Below are 20,567 nucleotides of genomic sequence, written 5' to 3'. Positions count from 1 at the left end.
ATTTGATTCAGTGTGAAGGTTTTGGGATGTTTTTTGGCTTGCCACAAAATAGACGATATTTTCACTATACCTTATATAATTGTATAGTTGAGGATGTGACATTTTTTAAAAGCCTCATCACCATTTAATATAAATTAAATTGGAATAAATAATCTCATACAAAACAATTAACTTCTTATTTGTTCATTTACCTAGAACTGGCCAATATTTTGGTCAAGTAAGAATATAGTTTTAAAAAAGTAAATAATAAGAAAATAAAAGAAAATAAAGCAAATGAAATAAAAATAAATGGAAATAAAATTATCCTTGCCATTTAGATATTTTCCATTCTGAGATCTGTTCCAGAGCAAATATTTTATATTCTCAGAGCCCTCCCAGCTATGGCATAAAGAAATTTTGTTTTGGAAAATCCAGATCTGAACTTCTGGATTCTAACAGCTCTCCTTGCTCTGATATCTTGTCTTCTATGTACTCTCATAACTTTCTCATTTAGGCCTAATATACTGTGGGCTAAAATTCAACTCCTGATAATTTCCATTCTCAGCCCCAGAAACATCTCTCTCTTTCTCTGTTCTTATCGCTCCCAATAGTGACATTTCAGCTCCTACAGCCTCATCCTGCTGTGGATTCGGGTTTAGAAATTTCCTTCAAGCCAACCTTTTGATATATTATGAGCTCTCTCTGCTCTAATACTCTGGTTGCACTCTCCACTGAAAATGGCAACATTCAGTGGATGGATTTGCCTTGGCATTATCCAACTTGCCTCTTGAAAAGTATCTGGAAGCACTCCATAACAATTAATGTTCTAAGGACATTCCTAGTTTTGACATTTGGGGATTTAAAGTTGCATTCTCCTACAATTTATAAGGTTTTTTCACCTTTTTATTTACTGGGTTATTATCATCATCACACTGCACATGAGTTTAACCTATGTACTGATTTTGAAACATAAATCATGTATCTTTTAAGTCCTCTCTATGTAACACCTAATTTTCATGGCCAAAAAGACTATATTCATCGTCATTAATTGTAATATCAATGAGTCTTTACCAAGAATGAATAGCATGGAATTGAGTTTGTTTTAGTGTACAGGGTTTTATTTTGGGGACAGAGGGGGATTTGAATGGCCAACAAATAAGCAGCATCTTCACCTATATCCTTTAGGATATAGGTGAAGAAGTCAGATTTTCTTAAGCATCAGCATTCTGTAATATAAATTAAACTGGAATAAAGAATTGATCTCACATAAAAAAATCTATCTTCCTCTTGTTTTTTTGAATTATCTAGAAATGGCCAATATTTGGGTCCTCTGTAAATATATATGAAAATGAATCCATACCATTTGTGAATTTTGCATTCCAGAGCAGATAGTTTATATTTTCAGAGCCTCCTTGACTATTACATAAGGCTGTTTTTAGTACATGTCAAGATCTGACCTATAGTATTTTCAGGACTCTGATATTCCTTCTCCTAAATGATTTCTTTCCTGTCTCTTTCTCTTCTCCATGGATACTCCCAAGCCTGACATTCTACATGTTAAAATCATATTGTTTACGATCTTTTGCATTCTTGGTCTCCGAACAACTCTCACTCTATTCCAGTCACCAACCATGCAAAACATATTTCCATATTAGCCATGTTGCAAATAAATCAAAAAGGGGTAAGAAAAATAAAGTGGAAAAATTCTTACTGATATGATTTCAAATCATAAGTAGTATTCCTCATAAATTCTCTATGGATCAGCTTGGTTTTGTGGCCAAAAATGCTCTATATTTCTTATTATTAATAGCAGCCTTTGCCAAAGAAGAAACTTCATAGAACTATTTTTGAATTGGTGTGCAGATTTTTGGGGGGAGGGTTGGGAAGGGCATTGACTAACCAAAAAATGGATAGTCCTTTCCCTACATCCTTTTGGCCATGTGGTTTAAGATGTAAGCTTTCTTTTTTAAGCATCATTGGTGGGATAATATATTAAACTGAAATAAATTATCAATGTCATACAAAAAATCTGCTTCTTTTAAAAAAATTTATTATTATTGGCCAATATTTAAGACCACTAAGAATATATATGGAAGACTAGAAGAGTAGCAGAAACACTACAGCCAGGGTCTTCCAACATTTTCCTCCAAATAACTTCAAAGTAATGCCTCGAATTGAATTCTGGGGTGGCAGAGTCAACAAAATGTTGGGACGAGACATTTTTTCATCTCAAGGCAACTCAGGAGGCCAGAAGTAAAGGACAGTGACACTGACATATGGGTTGGCCCAGAGTGCATGTGTGGTAACACCAATGGTTGACCCTGGAGGTATCTGCAATAGCAACAGTAGCACCCGGGCCTCTAGTCCAGAGAAGGTGAGGGGATTGGGCAACTAGTTAAAAAGAAATTAAGGGAGACTCCCATGTTAGTACTTCATGCAAGACAGGCTACTGTTTGGCAACACAATTCCCATAACCCACTTTCGAGTCACAATTCCAGGACAGAGAATAGCACTTCAGTGACAAGAGATCAAAGGCTCTAAGAAGCAGTACTTATTTCAGAAAAATAGAGTAGGGTTCCTGAGGAACAATAGTACTTGTGGATGCAAAGAAATGGGGCCTTTCTTGGATAAAAATCAGAACTCAGACCAGAATAGTAAACACAGCACTCCCTTGGGAGCACCAAAAACATTCAATCCCCAAAAATTAGCTCTGAAACAAGAGTGTGAAAAAGCCTGAAGTTTGGGAGAATACTCATGCTCCCAACTCTCACAAGTCAGCAAGGGAAAAATTTAAAATAAAATTCGAAGAAGTAGGCTGGAAAAATGAGGAAACAACAATAGCAAAAAGAATCTGACAATAAAAAAGCTAATAAAATGGCATGGAATATCAAGACACAAACTCAGAAGAAGGCAATACTGTAAAAAGAGCTACAGGTAAAGCCTCAAAAAAGTACAAGTTGGACAAAAGTCCAACATGAATTCCTAGAAGAGCTATAAAATGATTTTACAGATCAAATAAGAGTCATAGAGGGAAAAAATGGGAAAACAAATGAGAACAATGCAAAACAAATATGAAAAACAATTAAAGCTTGGTAAAAGAATGACAAAAAGTATTAAGGAAAACACCACTTTAAAACAAAATTGTCCAAATGGTAAAAAGCTAAAAAATTCATTGATGAAAATAACTTCCTCATTAAGAACCAAAACTGGCCAAATGGAAAAATGAGGTATAAAACTCACCGAAGAAAATAATCCTTTAAAAATCATAATTGGGCAAATCAAAGTTAATGACTTTATGAGAAATCAAGAAACAATAAAACAAAACCAAAAGAATGAAAAAAATCAAAGACAATGTGAATTATCTCATTGGAAAAAATAACTGACCTGGAAAATAGATAAAGGAGAGATAATTTAATGACTATTGGACTGTCTGAAATCATGATCAAAAGAAGGAGCTTAGACATCATATCTCAAGAAATTATAAAGAAAAAGTGCCCCAATATCCTAGAACCAGAGGATAAAATAGAAATTGAAAGAATTTACCAACAATCCCCCGAAAGAGATCCTGAAATGAAAACTCCCAGAAATATTATAGTCAAATTTCAGAGCTCCCAGGTCAAAGAGAAAAGAGTGTATGCAGCCAGAAAGAAATTGTTCACACACCATACAGCAATACTCAGGACCACACAGGATTTAATACATACCACATTAAAAGAGAACAAGGTTGGAATATGATATTCCAGAAGGCAAAAGAGTTAGGATTGCCACCAAGAATAACCTACCCAGCAAAACTGAGTAGAAGCCTTCAGGGAGGAAAATGGACATTTAGTGGATAGAAGACTTTCAGTGGTTCCTGATGAAAAGACCAGAGATGAATAAAATATCTGACTGTCAAATATAAGACTCAAGAGAAGCATGAAAGGGTAAATGGGAAAGAGAAATACTAAGGGACTCAACAAGGTTAAATGGTTTACATTCATATATGGGAAGATAATATTCATAACTCCTAAGAAGTGTATCATGATTAGGGTCATTAGAAGGAATCTACAGAGATGGAGAGCGCTGGTGTGAGTCAATTATGTTGTGGTCATCTAAAAAATAGTGGAGGAGTGAGAAAGAGGGCTTCACTGGGAGAAGGGGAAAGGGAGAAAAAGAATGGGGAAAACTGCCTCCCATAAAAGAGGCATGCAAGAAAGAGATTTTACAGTGGAGAGGAAAATAGAGGGTGGAAGGGAACTGGCAGTGCTTGAACTTCGCACTCCTCTGAACTGGTTCAAAGAGAGAAGACTCTATAGGCACACTCATTTGGATATAGAAGTCTATCTTACTGAACAGGGAGGAGGATGGTTGGGGATAACAGAAGGGGAGAGGGGTGATAAGGAGGGCAGATCAAGGTAGGCAGTGGTTAGAGCCAAAACAGACTTTTTTGAGGAGGCACAGGAGAGAAGGATAAACAGAAGAAAAGAGGATAAGGAGAAATAACACAGTTGTCATAACTGTGAATATGAATGAGATGAACTCACTCATAAAACAGAAATAAATAGCAGAATGGAGTAGAAACCAGAGCCCAACAATATGTTGTTTACAAGAAACACACTTGAAACAGAAAGACATGAATGGAGTTTAAATTAGGAGCTGGAGGAGAATCTCATATGCTTCAGCTGAAGTTTAAAAAAAAGGCAGGGATAGCAATCGTGATCTCAGAAAAAGCAAAAGCAAAAATAGGCCTAATTAAGGAAGAATCAGGGAAACAACATTTTGCTAAAATTACCTTAGGATTATCAGTACCAAACATATATGCACCAAAATAACATAGCATCCCAATTCTAAAGAAGAAATTAAATGAGTTACAGGAGGAAATAGACAGTCAAACTGCATCTATCAGTGGGGGACCTCAACTTTCCCAGAGCTAGGTAAATCAAACCATAAAATAAATAAGAAAGAAATTAAGGAGATGAATAGAATTTTGGAAAAGTTATAAATGATATAGAATTCTTGAGAAAACAATAAAAAAAGAAAGAAAGAATTATACCTTTTTCTCAGCTGTACATAGCACCTTCACAAGAAGTGACCATGTTTGGGGGGGAATAAAAATCACAAAAACAAATGCAGAGAAAAAGAAATGTGAAATAAACCCTTTTTAGATCATAATGAAATAAAAATTATGTTCAATAAAAGCCTGTGGAAGCAAAATTTAAAAATTTTTGGAAAATAAATAATCTAATCCTAAAGAATGAGTGGATCAAAGAACAAATCATAGAAACAATCCATATTTTATTAAAGAGAATGACAATTAGATGGAATTGCAAGTGAATTCTACCAAACATTCAGAGAACAATTAATTCCAGTACTCTATATTCTATTTGAACAAATAGGTAAAAGAGTCTTACCAAATTCTTTTTAAGACACAAATATGGTGCTTATACCTCAACCAGGCAGAGCAAAAGTGAAATAAAATTTTAAAAAATTATAGGCTAGCTTCCCTAATGAATATTGATGAAAAATTTCAAAAAAACCCCATAAATCAGGATTGCAACGCTGTATCACCAAGGTTAAACACTATGACCTGTTGGGATTTATACCAGGAACGGAGAGTTGTTTCAATATTCGAAGAACTATAGGTATAATTGACCATATATATAACTAAAACCAACAGAAATTACATAATTATCTCAATAGATACAGAAAAATCTTTTGACAACACCCTTCCTTTTAAAAACACTAGAAATCTTAGCAATAAATGGAGCCATTCTTAAGATGGTAAGTAGTATCTATTTAAAACCAAGCTCAAACATCATCTGTGATGGGAATAAACTAGAAGCCTTCCCAATAAGATCAGGGATGAAGCAAAGACGCCAATTATCACTACTATTATTCAACATAGCACTAGAAAGGTCAGCCATAGCAGTAAGGCAAGAAAAAGCAATTGTAGGAGTGAGAATAGGCAGTGCGGAAACAAAGTTATCACTCTTGGCAGATGATCTGATGGTAGAGAATCTTAGAGAATTAACTTAAAAAAGTAGTTGAAAAAATTAAAAAATTAAAATAGCACACAGAAATAAATGACTGTAATAAACTAGTGTTTGATAAATCCAAGGAACTAAGCTTTTGGGGTAAGAATAAAAATGTTTGGATCTTTGAGTATATTAAATACTAGATTACTATAGTCTTTTAATACTGTGTTGTGTATTGAACCTATTCCACTGATCTACCACTCTGTTTGTTAGACCCGGACCTCATTATTTTGATGATCACCACTTTGTAATATAATTTGGAATCTGGTAGTACTAAGCAACCTTCCTTTGCAACTTTTTTCATGATTCCCTTGATAGTCTTGACCTTCCAGATGAATTTTGTTCCTATTTCTTCTAGCTCTGTAAAATAATCCTTTGGTAGTTTGATTAGTATGACGTGAATAAGTAAAATAATTTGGGTAGAATTGTCATTTTATTATATTGACTTCACCTGTCTACGAATAAGTAATATTTCTCCAAGTGTTTAGATCTGTCTTTATTTGTGTGAAATTGTTTTGGCATTTTGCTCATATAAGCACAGCTGAGAAAAAGGTATAATTCTTTCTTTTTTCATTGTTTTCTCCAGAACTCTATATCATTTATAACTTTCCCAAAATTCTATTCATCTCCTTAATTTCTTTCTTATTTATTTTATGGTTTGATTTACCTAGCTCTGGGAAAGTTGAGGTCCCCCACTGATAGATGCAGTTTGACTGTCTATTTCCTCCTGTAACTCATTTAATTTCTTCTTTAGAATTGGGATGCTATGTTATTTTGGTGCATATATGTTTGGTACTGATAATCCTAAGGTAATTTTAGCAAAATGTTGTTTCCCTGATTCTTCCTTAATTAGGCCTATTTTTGCTTTTGCTTTTTCTGAGATCACGATTGCTATCCCTGCCTTTTTTTTAAACTTCAGCTGAAGCATATGAGATTCTCCTCCAGCTCCTAATTTAAACTCCATTCATGTCTTTCTGTTTCAAGTGTGTTTCTTGTAAACAACATATTGTTGGGCTCTGGTTTCTACTCCATTCTGCTATTTATTTCTGTTTTATGAGTGAGTTCATCTCATTCATATTCACAGTTATGACAACTGTGTTATTTCTCCTTATCCTCTTTTCTTCTGTTTATCCTTCTCTCCTGTGCCTCCTCAAAAAAGTCTGTTTTGGCTCTAACCACTGCCTACCTTGATCTGCCCTCCTTATCACCCCTCTCCCCTTCTGTTATCCCCAACCATCCTCCTCCCTGTTCAGTAAGATAGATTTCTATATCCAAATGAGTGTGTCTATAGAGTCTTCTCTCTTTGAACCAGTTCAGAGGAGTGCGAAGTTCAAGCACTGCCAGTTCCCTTCCACCCTCTATTTTCCTCTCCACTGTAAAATCTCTTTCTTGCATGCCTCTTTTATGGGAGGCAGTTTTCCCCATTCTTTTTCTCCCTTTCCCCTTCTCCCAGTGAAGCCCTCTTTCTCACTCCTCCACTATTTTTTAGATGACCACAACATAATCGACTCACACCAGTGCTCTCCATCTCTGTAGATTCCTTCTAATGACCCTAATCATGATACACTTTTTAGGAGTTATGAATATTATCTTCCCATATACGAATGTTTATATATTTATATATATATATGTGCGTGTATATATATGTATATATATATGTATATATATACAAATCTTTGCAATTTATATTTTCCATTATAATATCCCTTCCAGAGCAGATGATTCATGTTCTTAGGGCTATCCCAGCTATAACAAATGGAAAATTTTAGGACATTCCAGGTCTGATCTTTGGTGTTCTAAGAGCTCTCCTTACACTAATATCCCTTCATCAAAAGGTTATTATCCTAACCCTCTCATTCTCTTCTCCATGGCTCCTCTGAGTCCTGACATTCTTTGTGCTAAAATCCCTCTGCTTTCCACAATTTCCATTCTCAGCCTCTGAATATCTCCCACTCTCTCTGATCTAGTCTCTTCCAGCACTGATATTCCAGCTTCTAGAGCCTCATCCAGTTCAGCATTCTGGATTCAAAATTTCCTTCAAGCTGAGACATTCTAGGTTTGAAATGCCCTCCCTGATCTGATATTCTGGATTCACTTTCCATCCTAAACTTAGAAATTCAGAGGAGGGACTTAGATCCAAGTAAGAATATTCTATTTTGTAAGCACTCTACCACCTCCAAGTTTCCCTTTTTAAAGGTTCCTGGAGGTACTTTATAACAGTGTTCTAAGGGCCTTCTCAGACCTGGTACACTTTATTTGAAGGTCACATACTACTGTGGTCTAGGGTTTTTTCCTGAATTTTAAATTTATTTTGATATTATTGCAATGTATATATTTGATAGTAATACCATGTCTAGCCGAAAAAATTATTTTGACATATATGTGGTGTCCCGTTGGATTTCTCTATACTGAATACCTCATTTATTAGATAAAATACCCTGTTGTTTATCAGAAGTGTAATAAAAATAGTCTCTATGAAAAAGTACATGCATGGATTGGCATTTGTTTTGGCCTGGAGATCTTTTGTTTTTCAGGAGTGTTTTGGTTAGCCATTAAATAGACAGTACGTTCACCATACCCTTTCAATGATGTGGTTTTGAATGTTACATATTTTTGAAAATGTCACCACAGGGCTAATATAAATTAAATTGGACAAAAAAAGGATTGCTCTTATACAAAAAAGCTACTTTCCTCTTGTTAATTTAATTAGAACTAGCTGATATCTTAACCCACAAAGAATATATACTAAACTAAAACCTTCCAATGTATATTTTCATTTCTGAGATCCCTCCAGAACTGGTGATTTTTCTTTTCTGAGACATCCCAGAAATCGTATTTGATGGTTATTGAGAACACTCCTATTTCTTATATGTTGGGTTCTAACAGCTCTCCTTACTCTGCTATTCTTTCTTCTATGGATTCTCTGACTCCTCTTATTTTTATCTCCATGGCTCCTCCCAAGACTACCATTCAGTGTGCAAAAATTCTATTTTTTCTGATAATTTTCACTATCAGCCTCTAAACATCTCCAACTCTGTTCTAATTCCTCCCCAAACTGACGTTATAGCCTGTACTGCCTCATTCAGCTCAGGATTTTGGATTCAGAATTTTCTTCAAGCTCAGACATTTTAGGTTTTAAGTGCCTGCCCCGATCTGATATTCTGGCTTCACTTTCCATTCCAAATTAGGACATTCACAGACAGGATTTACCCTCTGGCTAAGGAAATTCTGTATTCTAAGTTCAGGGTCTCCTCCAAAATTATTCCTTGAAAAGTACCTGGAAATACACCATAATAGTCAATGTTCTAAGGACCTTCTCAGACCTAACATATTTTGTTCAAAAGTTGCCTCCTGCTTTGGTTTGTTTTCTTTTTTTCCAAATTTTCATTTTTTTAGATATTATTACTCTGTGCACTATGTCTTCCCAATATAATTATCTCTTTGAAATCTTCTGTACGAAGCACCTTGTTTATATATCAAAAAGACTCAATATTCATTATCATTAAAAGTAATATCAATAATAGTCTTTACCAAAGAAGGAACTGCAGGAAATTGCTTTTATTTGGGTGAGTAGGTTTTTGGGTTTTTTCTGTTTTTTTTTTTTCATCTGGCCAAAAAATAAACAGTACTTTCACCATATCCTTTTGGCTGTGTGTTTTAGGATGTGAGATATTTTTCTAAAGTCTCACGACCATGTAATATAATTTAAATTGGAATAAATTATTTATGTCATACAAAAAAAATCTACTTTATTGTTTTTTTTAATTTACCTAGAACTCACCAATGATTTGGGCCCACTAAGAATATATATGAAAAGAAATCTTTGCTATTTATATTTTCCATTCTAAGGCCCCTTCAAGACCCAATGATTTATGTTATCAAAACTCTCTTAGCTATGGCATTTGGAAGTTTTTTGACATTACAGCTTTGACCTTTTGGGTTCTGAGAGTTCTCCTTGCTCTGACATCCTTTCTTCTAAGAGTTTTCCTACCTGTCATTGTCTTCTCCATGGCTACTTCCAGGACCAACATTCTCCTGCTTCTGACAATTTCCATTCTCAACCTCTGACCATCTCCCTCTATCTCAGTTCTAGTCCCTCCCAACACTGACACTGTAGGTTCTACAGGCTCATCTAACTTCAGATTCTGGATTAAAATTTTTTTTTCAATTTCAGAGAATATAGATCCTATGTGCCCTGCCCAATCTAGGATTCTGGCTTCAATTTCTGCTCCAAATTGGGACATCCCAAAGTGAGACTTCTCCTAAAGTAGGAAATTCTGTCTTCTTGGGTCTTAAAGATACCTGCAATTTTCCCTCTCGAATGGTATCTGGAAGGCCCTAACTTCAGTGGCATAAGGACCTTCCCAGCTCTGACATTTCCAGTTCTAAGATCACCCTCCTCTGATCCATAAGGTTTTTCTCCAGTTTTTAATTTATTAGATTATTATAACAACATAAATGTTTCTGATAAAATGATTTCAAAACATAATATTCTCCTTTATCAGTTCTTTCTATATAAATCCTTGTGTTTTGGCCAAAATTGCTATATATTCATTGTCATTAATAGTACTAGCAATAGTAGTCTTTACCAAAGAAGGAACTGCAAGGAATTGCATTTGTTTTGATGTGCAGGTTTCTGGAGTTTTTTGAGGTTTCTTTGGATAGTCAAAAAATAGATGGGACTTCCACCATAACCTTTTGGCTCTCTGAGGAAAGCTGTGAGGGCCTTTGGGAGTTTTTTTTAGTATCACCACTGGGATAATATATATATACACATATAAATTGGAGTAAATTATTAATATCATATGAAAAATTGACTTTATTCTTATTTTTAAAAATTAACTAGAATTGGCCAATATTTTGGTGCATTAAGAGTATGTGTATATGTACATGTGTATTATATACACATGTATGAATGTTCTGGTCATTTATAAGATTTTCCATTCTACCCCTTTTGGAGTAGATGATTCATGTTCTGAAACTCCTCCCAGCTATTGTAGAGGATGTTTTTAGGAGATTTCAAGATCTGACCTTTTGTGTTCTAAGGACTTTCCTTACTCTGATAGCCTTTTTCTTTCTTTCTTTAAAATTTTATACTTACTTTTCCCCAATTATTTGTAAAAACAAGTTTAACATTCATTTTTAAAACTTTTTGAATCCCAAATTTTCTCCCTCCTCCCTCATTGAAAAGGAAAGCAGTTTTATATAGGTTATACATGTATAGTCATGCAAAACATATTTCCATGTTAGTCATGTTGTAAAAGAAAACAGAGATGAAAAAAGAAAAATAAAGTAAAGAGAAAATATGCTTCAGTTCGCATTTAGATTCCATCAGTTCATTCTCTAGAGGTGGATAGCATTTTTTCATCCTAAGTCCTTCAGAATTGTCTTGGATTATTGAATTGCTGAGAATAGCTAAATCATTCATAGTTGATCACCATACAATATTGCTGTTACTGAGTATAATGTTCTGTTTCACTTTGCATCAGTTTGTATAAGTCTTTTCTGGTTATTCTGAGAGCATCCTGCTCATCATCAATTCTTGTAGCACAATAATATTCCATCATAATCATATACAACAACTTGTTCAGTCATTCCCCAATTGATAGACATCCCTTCAATTTCCAGTTCTTTGCCACCATTAAAAGAGCTGCCATAAATATTTTTGTACGAATAAATTCTTTTCCTTTTTGTTTTTAAATTTCTTTGAGATACAGATCTAGTAGTGGTATTGCTTGGTCAAAGAGTAGGAATGGTATGTCCTTTGGGCATAATTCCAAATTTTATAGCCCTTTTTTCTAATGGCTCTCCTAATTCAATGTCTTCTCCATGGCTAGTCCAAAGCCTGACATTCTTTGTTCCAAAGTCCCGCTGTTTCTGACAATTTCCATTCTCTGCCCATGAACATCTCCCACTCTCTCTATTCTAGTCCCTCCCAACAATGACATTTCAGCTTCCACAACCTCATGCAGTTCAGGATTCTGGATTAGAAATTCATTTCAAGCTAAGATGATCTAGGTTCTACTTTCCATCCCCAATCTAACATTTGCAATTCAACTTTCTATTCCAAATTAGGACATTCAGAGGGTGGACTTACCTCTAGGCTCTTGGGTACCTCCAATATTCTCCACTGACAGGCACCACAAAATACTTCAAAATATTCAAGATTCTAAGGACCTTCCTAGCTCTAATATATTTTATTCTAGGGCAGTACCTACTAGAGTTTTTTTCAATATTTAATTTATTTGATATTATTATAGTGCATATGTGTCTTGCCAATACAATGATTTTGAATTATAAGTGGTGTTCCTTGAAATTATCAGTATGGAACACCTTGTTTTTTTTTTTATCAAAAAGACTAATTTTTCAAAAATAAAATAATACCAATCTTTATCAAAGAAGGAATTGCATAGAATTACATTTGTTTTGCTATGCAGAGCTTTTTTTGTTTTGTCATATTTTTTCTCAGGTTTTTAAAACTAGCCATTAAAGAAGAAGAATTTTTACCGTAACCTTTTGATGATGTGGTTCAGTAGGTTGGATTTTTAAAAAAAATTATCACCATTTGACTAATATAAATTAAATTAGGAAGTGATTAATCTCATGTCAAAACACTTTTAATTAACTACAATTGGCCAATATTTTGTCCCACTAAGAATATATAATAAAATAAAACCTAATTAGTGTTATCTTTCATTCTAGAGACCCTCCAGAGCTGATGATTTATCTTTTCAGAGCCCTCCCAGCACACACATAAAATAGTACTTCATGATGTACTAAATTCTCAGGGCTCTACTTGCTCTGCTAACTCTTCTTCTAAGTGTTCTGTGACCTTTCCCATTCTCTTCTCCATGGCTCCTCCCAGAACTGACATTCTGAGTTCTACAATTCCACTGTTCTGACAATTTCCATTCTCAGTTTCTGACCATTTCTGTCTCTCTCTGTTCTAGTCCCTCCTAAATACTGATGTTCTAGCTACTACAGCCTCATTCAGCTCAAGATTCTGGATTTGAAATTTCCTTCAAGTTCAGACATTCTAAATTCTATGAACCTTCCCCAATCTAATACTCTGGCTTCACTTTTCCACTTAAAACTGGTACATTGAGGGAAGGAACTTGCCTCTTAGGAAATTCTGTTCGGTAAATACTCTAGGCCACTTTGAACATATATCCTTGTACCTGGAAGCACAGAAATTTAGTGTTCTAAGGACGCTACAAGACCTGATACTTTTGGTTCCAAGGCTATATCCTCCTTCTATAAAGTGTTTTTGGTTAATTGGATTATTATTACAGTGCATATGGGTCTAACAGATATACCAATTTCAAAACATAAGTCAAGTCCCTTCTAAGTATTTGGAATGCCACATAATTTTTTTGTTCAAAAATACTCTAGGTCCATTATTATTAATAGGAATGTCAACAGCATTTTCTACCAAAGAAAAAACTGCATGGAACTGCATTGTTTCAAGGCAGACTTTAGCAGAGGGGTTTGGTTTTTTTATTGGCTAGCCAAAAACTAGACAGTACATTAGCCATATCCTTTTGGCATCTTGGTTGAGAATGTGAGATGTGTTTTGATATTTTTAAGTATCACTAATGCATCCTATGAATTAAAATGGAATAAATGATTGATCTCATATGAAAAATCTACATTTCTTTTTTATTTTTTATTACCTAGAACTGACCAATATTTGGACTAACTATGAATATATGTGAAAATAAATCTATCATTTCTGAGATTTTTCATTTAAAGGCCCCTTTCAGAACATGTGATTTATGTGTTCTCAGGGCTCTCTAAGCCATCAAATATGGTGAATTTTAGGACATACTACAATCTAACCTTTTGTGTTCAGTGTTCCTGTTCTGCTAGCCTTTCTTCTAAGGGCTCTCCTCTATCATATTCTCTTCTTCATGGATACTCCCATGCCTGACCTATGTGGTAAAATTCTCCTGCTTCTGACAATTTCTATTCTCAGCCCTTGAAAATATCCCCTTTTCTCTGTTCTAATCTCTCCCAACACTGACATTCTAGCTTCTACAGCCTCATCCATCTCAGGGTTCTGGCTTAGAAATCTTCAATCTCCTCAGACATTCAAGGTTCTCAGTGCCCTCTGTGACCTAATATTCTGGCTTCACTTTCCAGTCCAGATTGGTGGCCAAGATTTAACTTCTAGTTGGATAGAGGTGGGGAATCTACGACCTTGAGAGTCACACGTGGCCCTCTAGGTCCTCAAGTGATTCAGTCAAAAGGCTGTACTTGAGGACCTAAAGGGTCACGTGTGCCTCAGGGTAGAAGGTTCCCCACCCCTGAGCTAGGTGATTCTGCATCCTAAACTCTCATTGATTTCCAACACTCCACCTTAAATGGTACTTGGCAGCCTGGATGTTCAGTGTTCTAAGACCCTTCTAAAACATGTGAATTTTGGTTCTAAAGCCACATCATCCTATTACGTAGAAAGTTTATTCTTTTATTAATTAGATTATTACAAGGCACACAGGTCTTACCAATATACTGATTTCAAACCATAAGTCACTGTCTCTTATGAGTCCTTAGCAGGTAACACTTTGGGTTTTTGTCCAAAAATACTGGAATTCATTATCATTAATAGTGATAGAATAGAAATATTTACAAAAGAAAGACCTGCAGGGAACCACATTTGTTTCTGTGGACAGTTTCTTATGGTTCCTTGGGGTTTTATTGGGCTAGACAAAAAATAGACACTATTCTCACCAAACCCTTTTAGCACTGTGGATGAAGATGTAAGGTGTTATTTTTTTAAGCATCACAGATGCATAATATAAATTATATTAGAATAAATAAATGACCTCATATGAAAAATTTACCTTCCTGTTTTTTTAAATTACCCAACTGGCCAATATTTTGGCAAATAAGAGTATATATTTAAATAAATAGTTGCCATGTATGATATTTCTATTATAAACTCTGTTCAGGGCTGATTTCTGTTTTCAGAACCCTGTCAGCTATCACATATGTGACACTCCAAGTTCTGACCTTTTGTGTTCTAAGAGCTCATTTTGTTCTGATGATCCTTCTAAGTGCTCTCCTAATTCTCTCATTCCCTTCTCCATGGCTACTTCCAGGCCCGACATTCTGTGGGCTAAAATCCCACTGCTTCTGATATTTCCCATTCCTAGCTGCTCAACATCTCCCACCCTCTTTGTTCTAGTTCCTCCCAAACCTGACATTCCAGATTCTACAGGCTCATCCAGCTCTGGATTCTGGATTCGAAATTTCCTTCTACTCAAACATCGTAGGTTCTAAGTGCCCTCCCTGTTCTAAAATTTCAAATTGGGACATTTAGAGGCAGATTTTCCTGCCTCCCTATGAAATTCTAGATTCTAAGTTCTGACCCACCTCCAGCCTTCCTTCTTGAATGGTAGCTGGAAAGCCAGATTTATTCTTCTAAAGACCTTCCAATGTATGACATTCCAAGATCTAAAGAAATACCTTCCTATAAAGGAAGAATAAAGTATTTTTTTTCTTGAAGTCTAGGTTTGGTACTTTTTGTTCTAAGCTAACACCCTCCTATGATTTATAAGGATTTTTCCCCACGTTTTTATTGATTGGATCATTATTATTACAATTCACCTAGATCTTACTGACATCATGATTTTAAAATATTATCTGTGTTCATTATAAATACTCTTTATGTAAGACCTTGTTTTGTGTACAAAAAGACTCTATATTTATTATTATTATAATAAAATCAATAGCAGTCTTTACCAAAGAAGGAAATACAGGAAATTGCATTTGTTTCAATATCCTTGTGTTTTAGATTTATTTTTTTAGCTAGTCAGAAAATAGTTAATACTTTCATCAGAAGAGGGTGTGAGGTTTATTTTTTTTTAATCTTCACAACTATTTGATATAAGCTAAACTGAAATAAATGACTGATTTCATAAAAATATCTACCTTCTTGTTTTATTTAAATTTAACTAAAAGTAAACAATATTATGGCTCACTAAGAATATATATGAGTATTTCAATCCTTGCCATTTGTGATATTTTCCATCCTAAGGCCTCTTATAGACTTGATTTATGATCCTGGAACTCTCCAAGTAATAACATAGGAAAGCTTTTAGGATATCCCAGGACTTACACAAAAGTGTTCTAGGCACTCTCATCCCTCTGATATCCATTTTCTTAAGTGCTCCTAATTCTCTCATTACCTTCTCCATGGGTGCTCCCAAGCTTGACATTCCTGGGTGCTAAAGTCCCACTGCTTCTGACAATTTCCCATTCTCAGCCCAAGAACATCTCGCATTCTCTGTGTTCTAGTTTCTCCCAACACTGACATTCCAGTTCCTACAACTTCATCCAGATCAGGATTTTTAATTAGAAATTTCCTTTAAGCTCAGATATTCTAGGTTCTACATGGCTTCCTTAGTCTAATATTTTGCCTTCACTTTCCAATCCAAATTGGCACTTGCAAAGGTGGACTCATCTCTTTACTGGGAAATTCTGTATTCTGAGCTATCAAACACTTCCAACTTTGCCCCTTGAATGGTACCAGGAAGGCTGGACATCCAGTGTTCCAAGGACCTTTCCAGCTCTGACACTTTTGGTTCTAAGACCACAACCCTGCTGTGATCTGTAATGAGGGATTTTTTTCAGGTTTTTGAAAGTATATATAGCATTATTATTATAATGCACATGTAATTACTGATTTAATGTTTTCAAATTACTGATATAATTATTTCTAAACATGTCTTCTCTCATTTAAGTCATCAGTATCTAATACCTTGTTTTGTGGCCAAAAATGTCTACATTCGATATCATGAACAATCATATCACCATCAGTCTTTACCAAAGAAGGAACTGCAGGGAATTAAATTTGTTTTGATGTGCACAAATTTTGTTTTTTAATGAGTTTTTTAGGGAGGGGTTTACCAAGAAATAATATTTTCACCATACCCTTGTGGCTTTGGGGTTGCGAATGTGAGAATTCTTATTTAAAAAACTATCACCACTAGGCTATAAATTCAAACAAATTATTGATGTTATACAAAAAACCTACCTACTTCTTATTTTTTTAAATTACCTGGCACTAGCTAATATTTGGGCCCACTAAGAATGCATACACATAGAAATCCTCACCATTTGTGAGGTTTTTGACTCTGAGACCTCTTCCAGAGAACATGACATATATATTCTCAGATCCCTCCCAGCTATCACATATGGTGGTTTTCAAGACATTTCAAAATCTGACCTTTTATGTTCTAAGGGCTTTCCTAGGTCTGATATTCCTTCTCCTAAGCACTGTCCTAATTATCATACTATCTTCTTTTTGGCTACTCCCAATCCTGACATGCTACATGCAGAACTTCCATTGTTCCTGACAATTTCCATCCTTCATCTTGGTATCCTCCTTTTGTAGTATGTCCCAACACCGCCATTCCATTATAGAAATAACCTTACCCAGCTCAGGATTCTGAATTCAAAACTGCCTTCAAGCTGAGAGCTTCTAGGTTCTAAGTGCCTTCACTGATCTGATATTCTTATTTCCCTTTCCACTTCAAATGAGGACAATCAAAGCAAAGGTTTGTCTCCTCCCTAGGAAATTCTATATTCTAAGATCTCAGTCACCTCCAACTTTGCCCCTTGAATGGTAACTGGAAGCCCAGACATTCAGTGTTCTGAGGTCCTTCCAAAGAATAACATTTTTAATTCTGAAGAAACATCAACCTGTGATCTGAAAGGTTTTGATTTTTGTATTTTAAAGCATGATTATTATAATGTACATTATTATTACAGTTATAAAATCTTATTGATATAATGATTTTGAAACATAAATTGTGTGCCTCCCTTATCAATTCTTAGGACATAACATCTAGGATTGGGGCCAGAAATACTTTATATTCATTATCATTATTTAATATGCATTATCATTAATAGTATTATCAATAGCAGTATTTACCAAAGAAGGAACTGCAGGAAATTGCATTTGTCTTGGTGTGCTGCTGAATTAGGTTCTCTGGTGATTTCTGAGCTAGCCAAAAAATAGTCAATACTTTCACCAAACCCTTTTGGTTGTGTGGTCAAGCAGGGGAGATTGTTTTTTTTTAATGCTTTACCAGGATGTACTATAAATTAAATTAAATGATTAGTCTCCTATAGAAAAGCTAAATGCTCCTTTTTAAATCTAGGACTGGCAGATATTTTTGCCCATTAAGAATATACGTTTAAATTAATCTTTTAAATTGATGACATTTTGCATTCGAAGGTCCATTCTAGAGCAAATGAGTTATGTTCTCTGGGCCATCCCGTCTATGGTATCGGGAAATTTTGAGGACACTCCAGGTTTGACATTTTGTGTTTCCTCCTTGATGTGATAGCCCTTGTTCTAAATGCTCTCCTACATCTTTCATTCTCTTCTCCATGGCTCCTTCCAGGCCTGGCATTCTCTGTGCAAAAATCCCACTGCTTCTGACAATTTCCATTGTTGGCCTTTGAACATCTCCATCTCTCTGTGTTCTAGTCCCTCCCAACACCAACATTCCAGCTTTTACAGCTTCATCTAACCCCAGATTCTGTATTGGAAATTTCTTTCAAGCTCCAAAGTTCTGGCTTCACTTACCACCACATATTGAAACATTTAAAGGTGGAACTTAACTCCTAACTAGGAAATTCTGTATTCTTAGCCCTAAACTTCAACTCCACGCCCTCCTCCACTGAATATTAACAGGAAGCCCAGATATTTGTTGTTCTAAGAACCTTCCAAAAAATGACATTTTGGGATGGAAAGGAACAACCTAGTAGGTTATATAAGGGTTTTTTAAGAAAAAGTTTTTTTAATTAGAATATTCTGACCTTTACAACTTAGAACTTTGGGTTCAAAGACTATGATTTAAAGGGTTTTTTTTCTGATTTTTTTATTGATTGGATTTTTATTACAGTACACATAGGGCTTAGAGACATGATGATTTTGAAACATAAGTCATGTCCCTTATAATTCTTCTTTATGTATCGCTATGTTTTTGTGGCAAAAAGGTTCTATATTCATTATCATTAATGGTAATATCAATGGCAGTCTTTACCAAAGAAGGAAGTGAAAGGAATTGTATTTTTGCATGCTGGTGTTTAGGGTTCTGGGCTGGGGTAGATAGCCAAAAAATAGTCAATGATGTGAGATTTTTTAAAGCATCACCCCTGGGCTAATTTGTAATAAATTACAATAAATTATTGATTTCATAAGAAAATTCGACTTTCTTATTTTTTTTTAATTAACTTGAACTGGCTGATTTGTTTCTGCCACTAAGAGTATATATTTAAATACGTCATTGCCATTAATGGGATTTTCCATTATAAGTTCCTTCCAGGGCAATTTTGTACTCAGAACCATGTCCTCTTGCTATCACATATGGCATTTTTTTCAGACACTCCAAATTCTGATCTTTTTTGTTCCAAGGTTTCCCTTTGCTCTGGTGCCCCTTCTTCTAAAGGCATTTTCTCCTCCATGACTCCTCCCAGGCCCGACCTTCAATGTGCTAAAATCCTGTTGCTTCAGCCAATTTCCATTCTCAGGACCTGAACTTCTCCCACTTTCTTCCTTCCAAAGTCCCTCCTAATTTTGATATTGCAGGCTCAAAGTTCTCCTCCAGTTCAGGATTCTGGATTTAATATTTCCCTCACATTCAGACATTCTCAGCTCTAAGTGTCCTCCCAGATTTGATATTGTGGCTTCTCTGTCCAATCCAAGTTCTGACATTCAGAGCTACATCTTCCATCCTATCTTGGAAAATTTGTTTTTTGTATTCCCTGAGACCTTCAATATTCTTCCTCGAAAATCATCTTGAAGGCCATACATGCTAAATTCTAAGGACACTTCCAAGTCTGGAGTTCTAGTTTCTCAAGCCACAACCTCCCAACACCTAAAAAGGCCCTTTTATTCTGACTTTCATTTTTTTAATTCTATTGATTTCAGTAAGTTCCCTGTAATCATTACAATGACTCCAAAGCACAAATTGTGTTCCTGTTAATTCTATTCACTTACGATCTAATTTTTTTTTCCAAAAATATTCCACCATCATTATCATTAAGAGGAATATGTATACCTATCTTACCTGATGAAGGGACTGCAAGCTGTTACAAATGTTTCTTTTCCTTCTTTTTTCTTACTGTTTTCAGGTAAATGGCACTTTGCAAGATTGTGTGGGTGTCTGAAGACCTCAATGTTCATTCAAAGCGTCAGTGATATGCCTGATAGAAAATATGCTGACATGAATGATTAAACTCCTCCCCAAAATACAATGGCTTCTTGTTTTCTAAATTATCTGGTCCTTCCCCATACTTTGAATACATCACCAAGCAACCTCCTTCCCAGTGACAACATTTTGTGTTCCAGAGCTAACGACTGGCATTCATAAGTACTATGGACGTAACACTTTATTTTTCTTCAAAAGTATATTATACTACTTATGATTATTATGAAAATCAAGAGCAGTCTTTATTAATGAAAAATGCGTGGAATTGTATTGTTTTCATGTGCCTTTGGTGTTTTATTGGAACTCAAAAGATGAAGAACTCTTTCACCATACTCTTTTGGTAGCATGG

At 35.1% G+C, this 20,567-nt stretch overlaps 1 protein-coding gene across 4 annotated transcripts in view; it reads right to left on the bottom strand.

Annotated features, from left to right (window-relative positions):
- Positions 1 to 20,567, bottom strand: part of LOC140516115 (uncharacterized) — a 67,907-nt gene that overhangs the window by 32,272 nt on the left and 15,068 nt on the right. Inside the window, exon 3 of one of the 4 annotated variants that reach the window (XM_072627084.1) lies at positions 20,078 to 20,213. The exons of the other annotated variants lie outside the window; for them this stretch is intronic. The gene's annotated coding sequence lies outside the window, so the exon portion shown is untranslated. The remainder of the gene's footprint in view (positions 1 to 20,077; positions 20,214 to 20,567) is intronic. 4 annotated transcript variants of the gene reach the window in all.

Source organism: Notamacropus eugenii, chromosome X (assembly GCF_028372415.1).
Source record: "Notamacropus eugenii isolate mMacEug1 chromosome X, mMacEug1.pri_v2, whole genome shotgun sequence".
Classification (NCBI taxonomy): domain Eukaryota; kingdom Metazoa; phylum Chordata; class Mammalia; order Diprotodontia; family Macropodidae; genus Notamacropus; species Notamacropus eugenii.
This window is presented reverse-complemented; position numbering and strand designations above follow the sequence as displayed.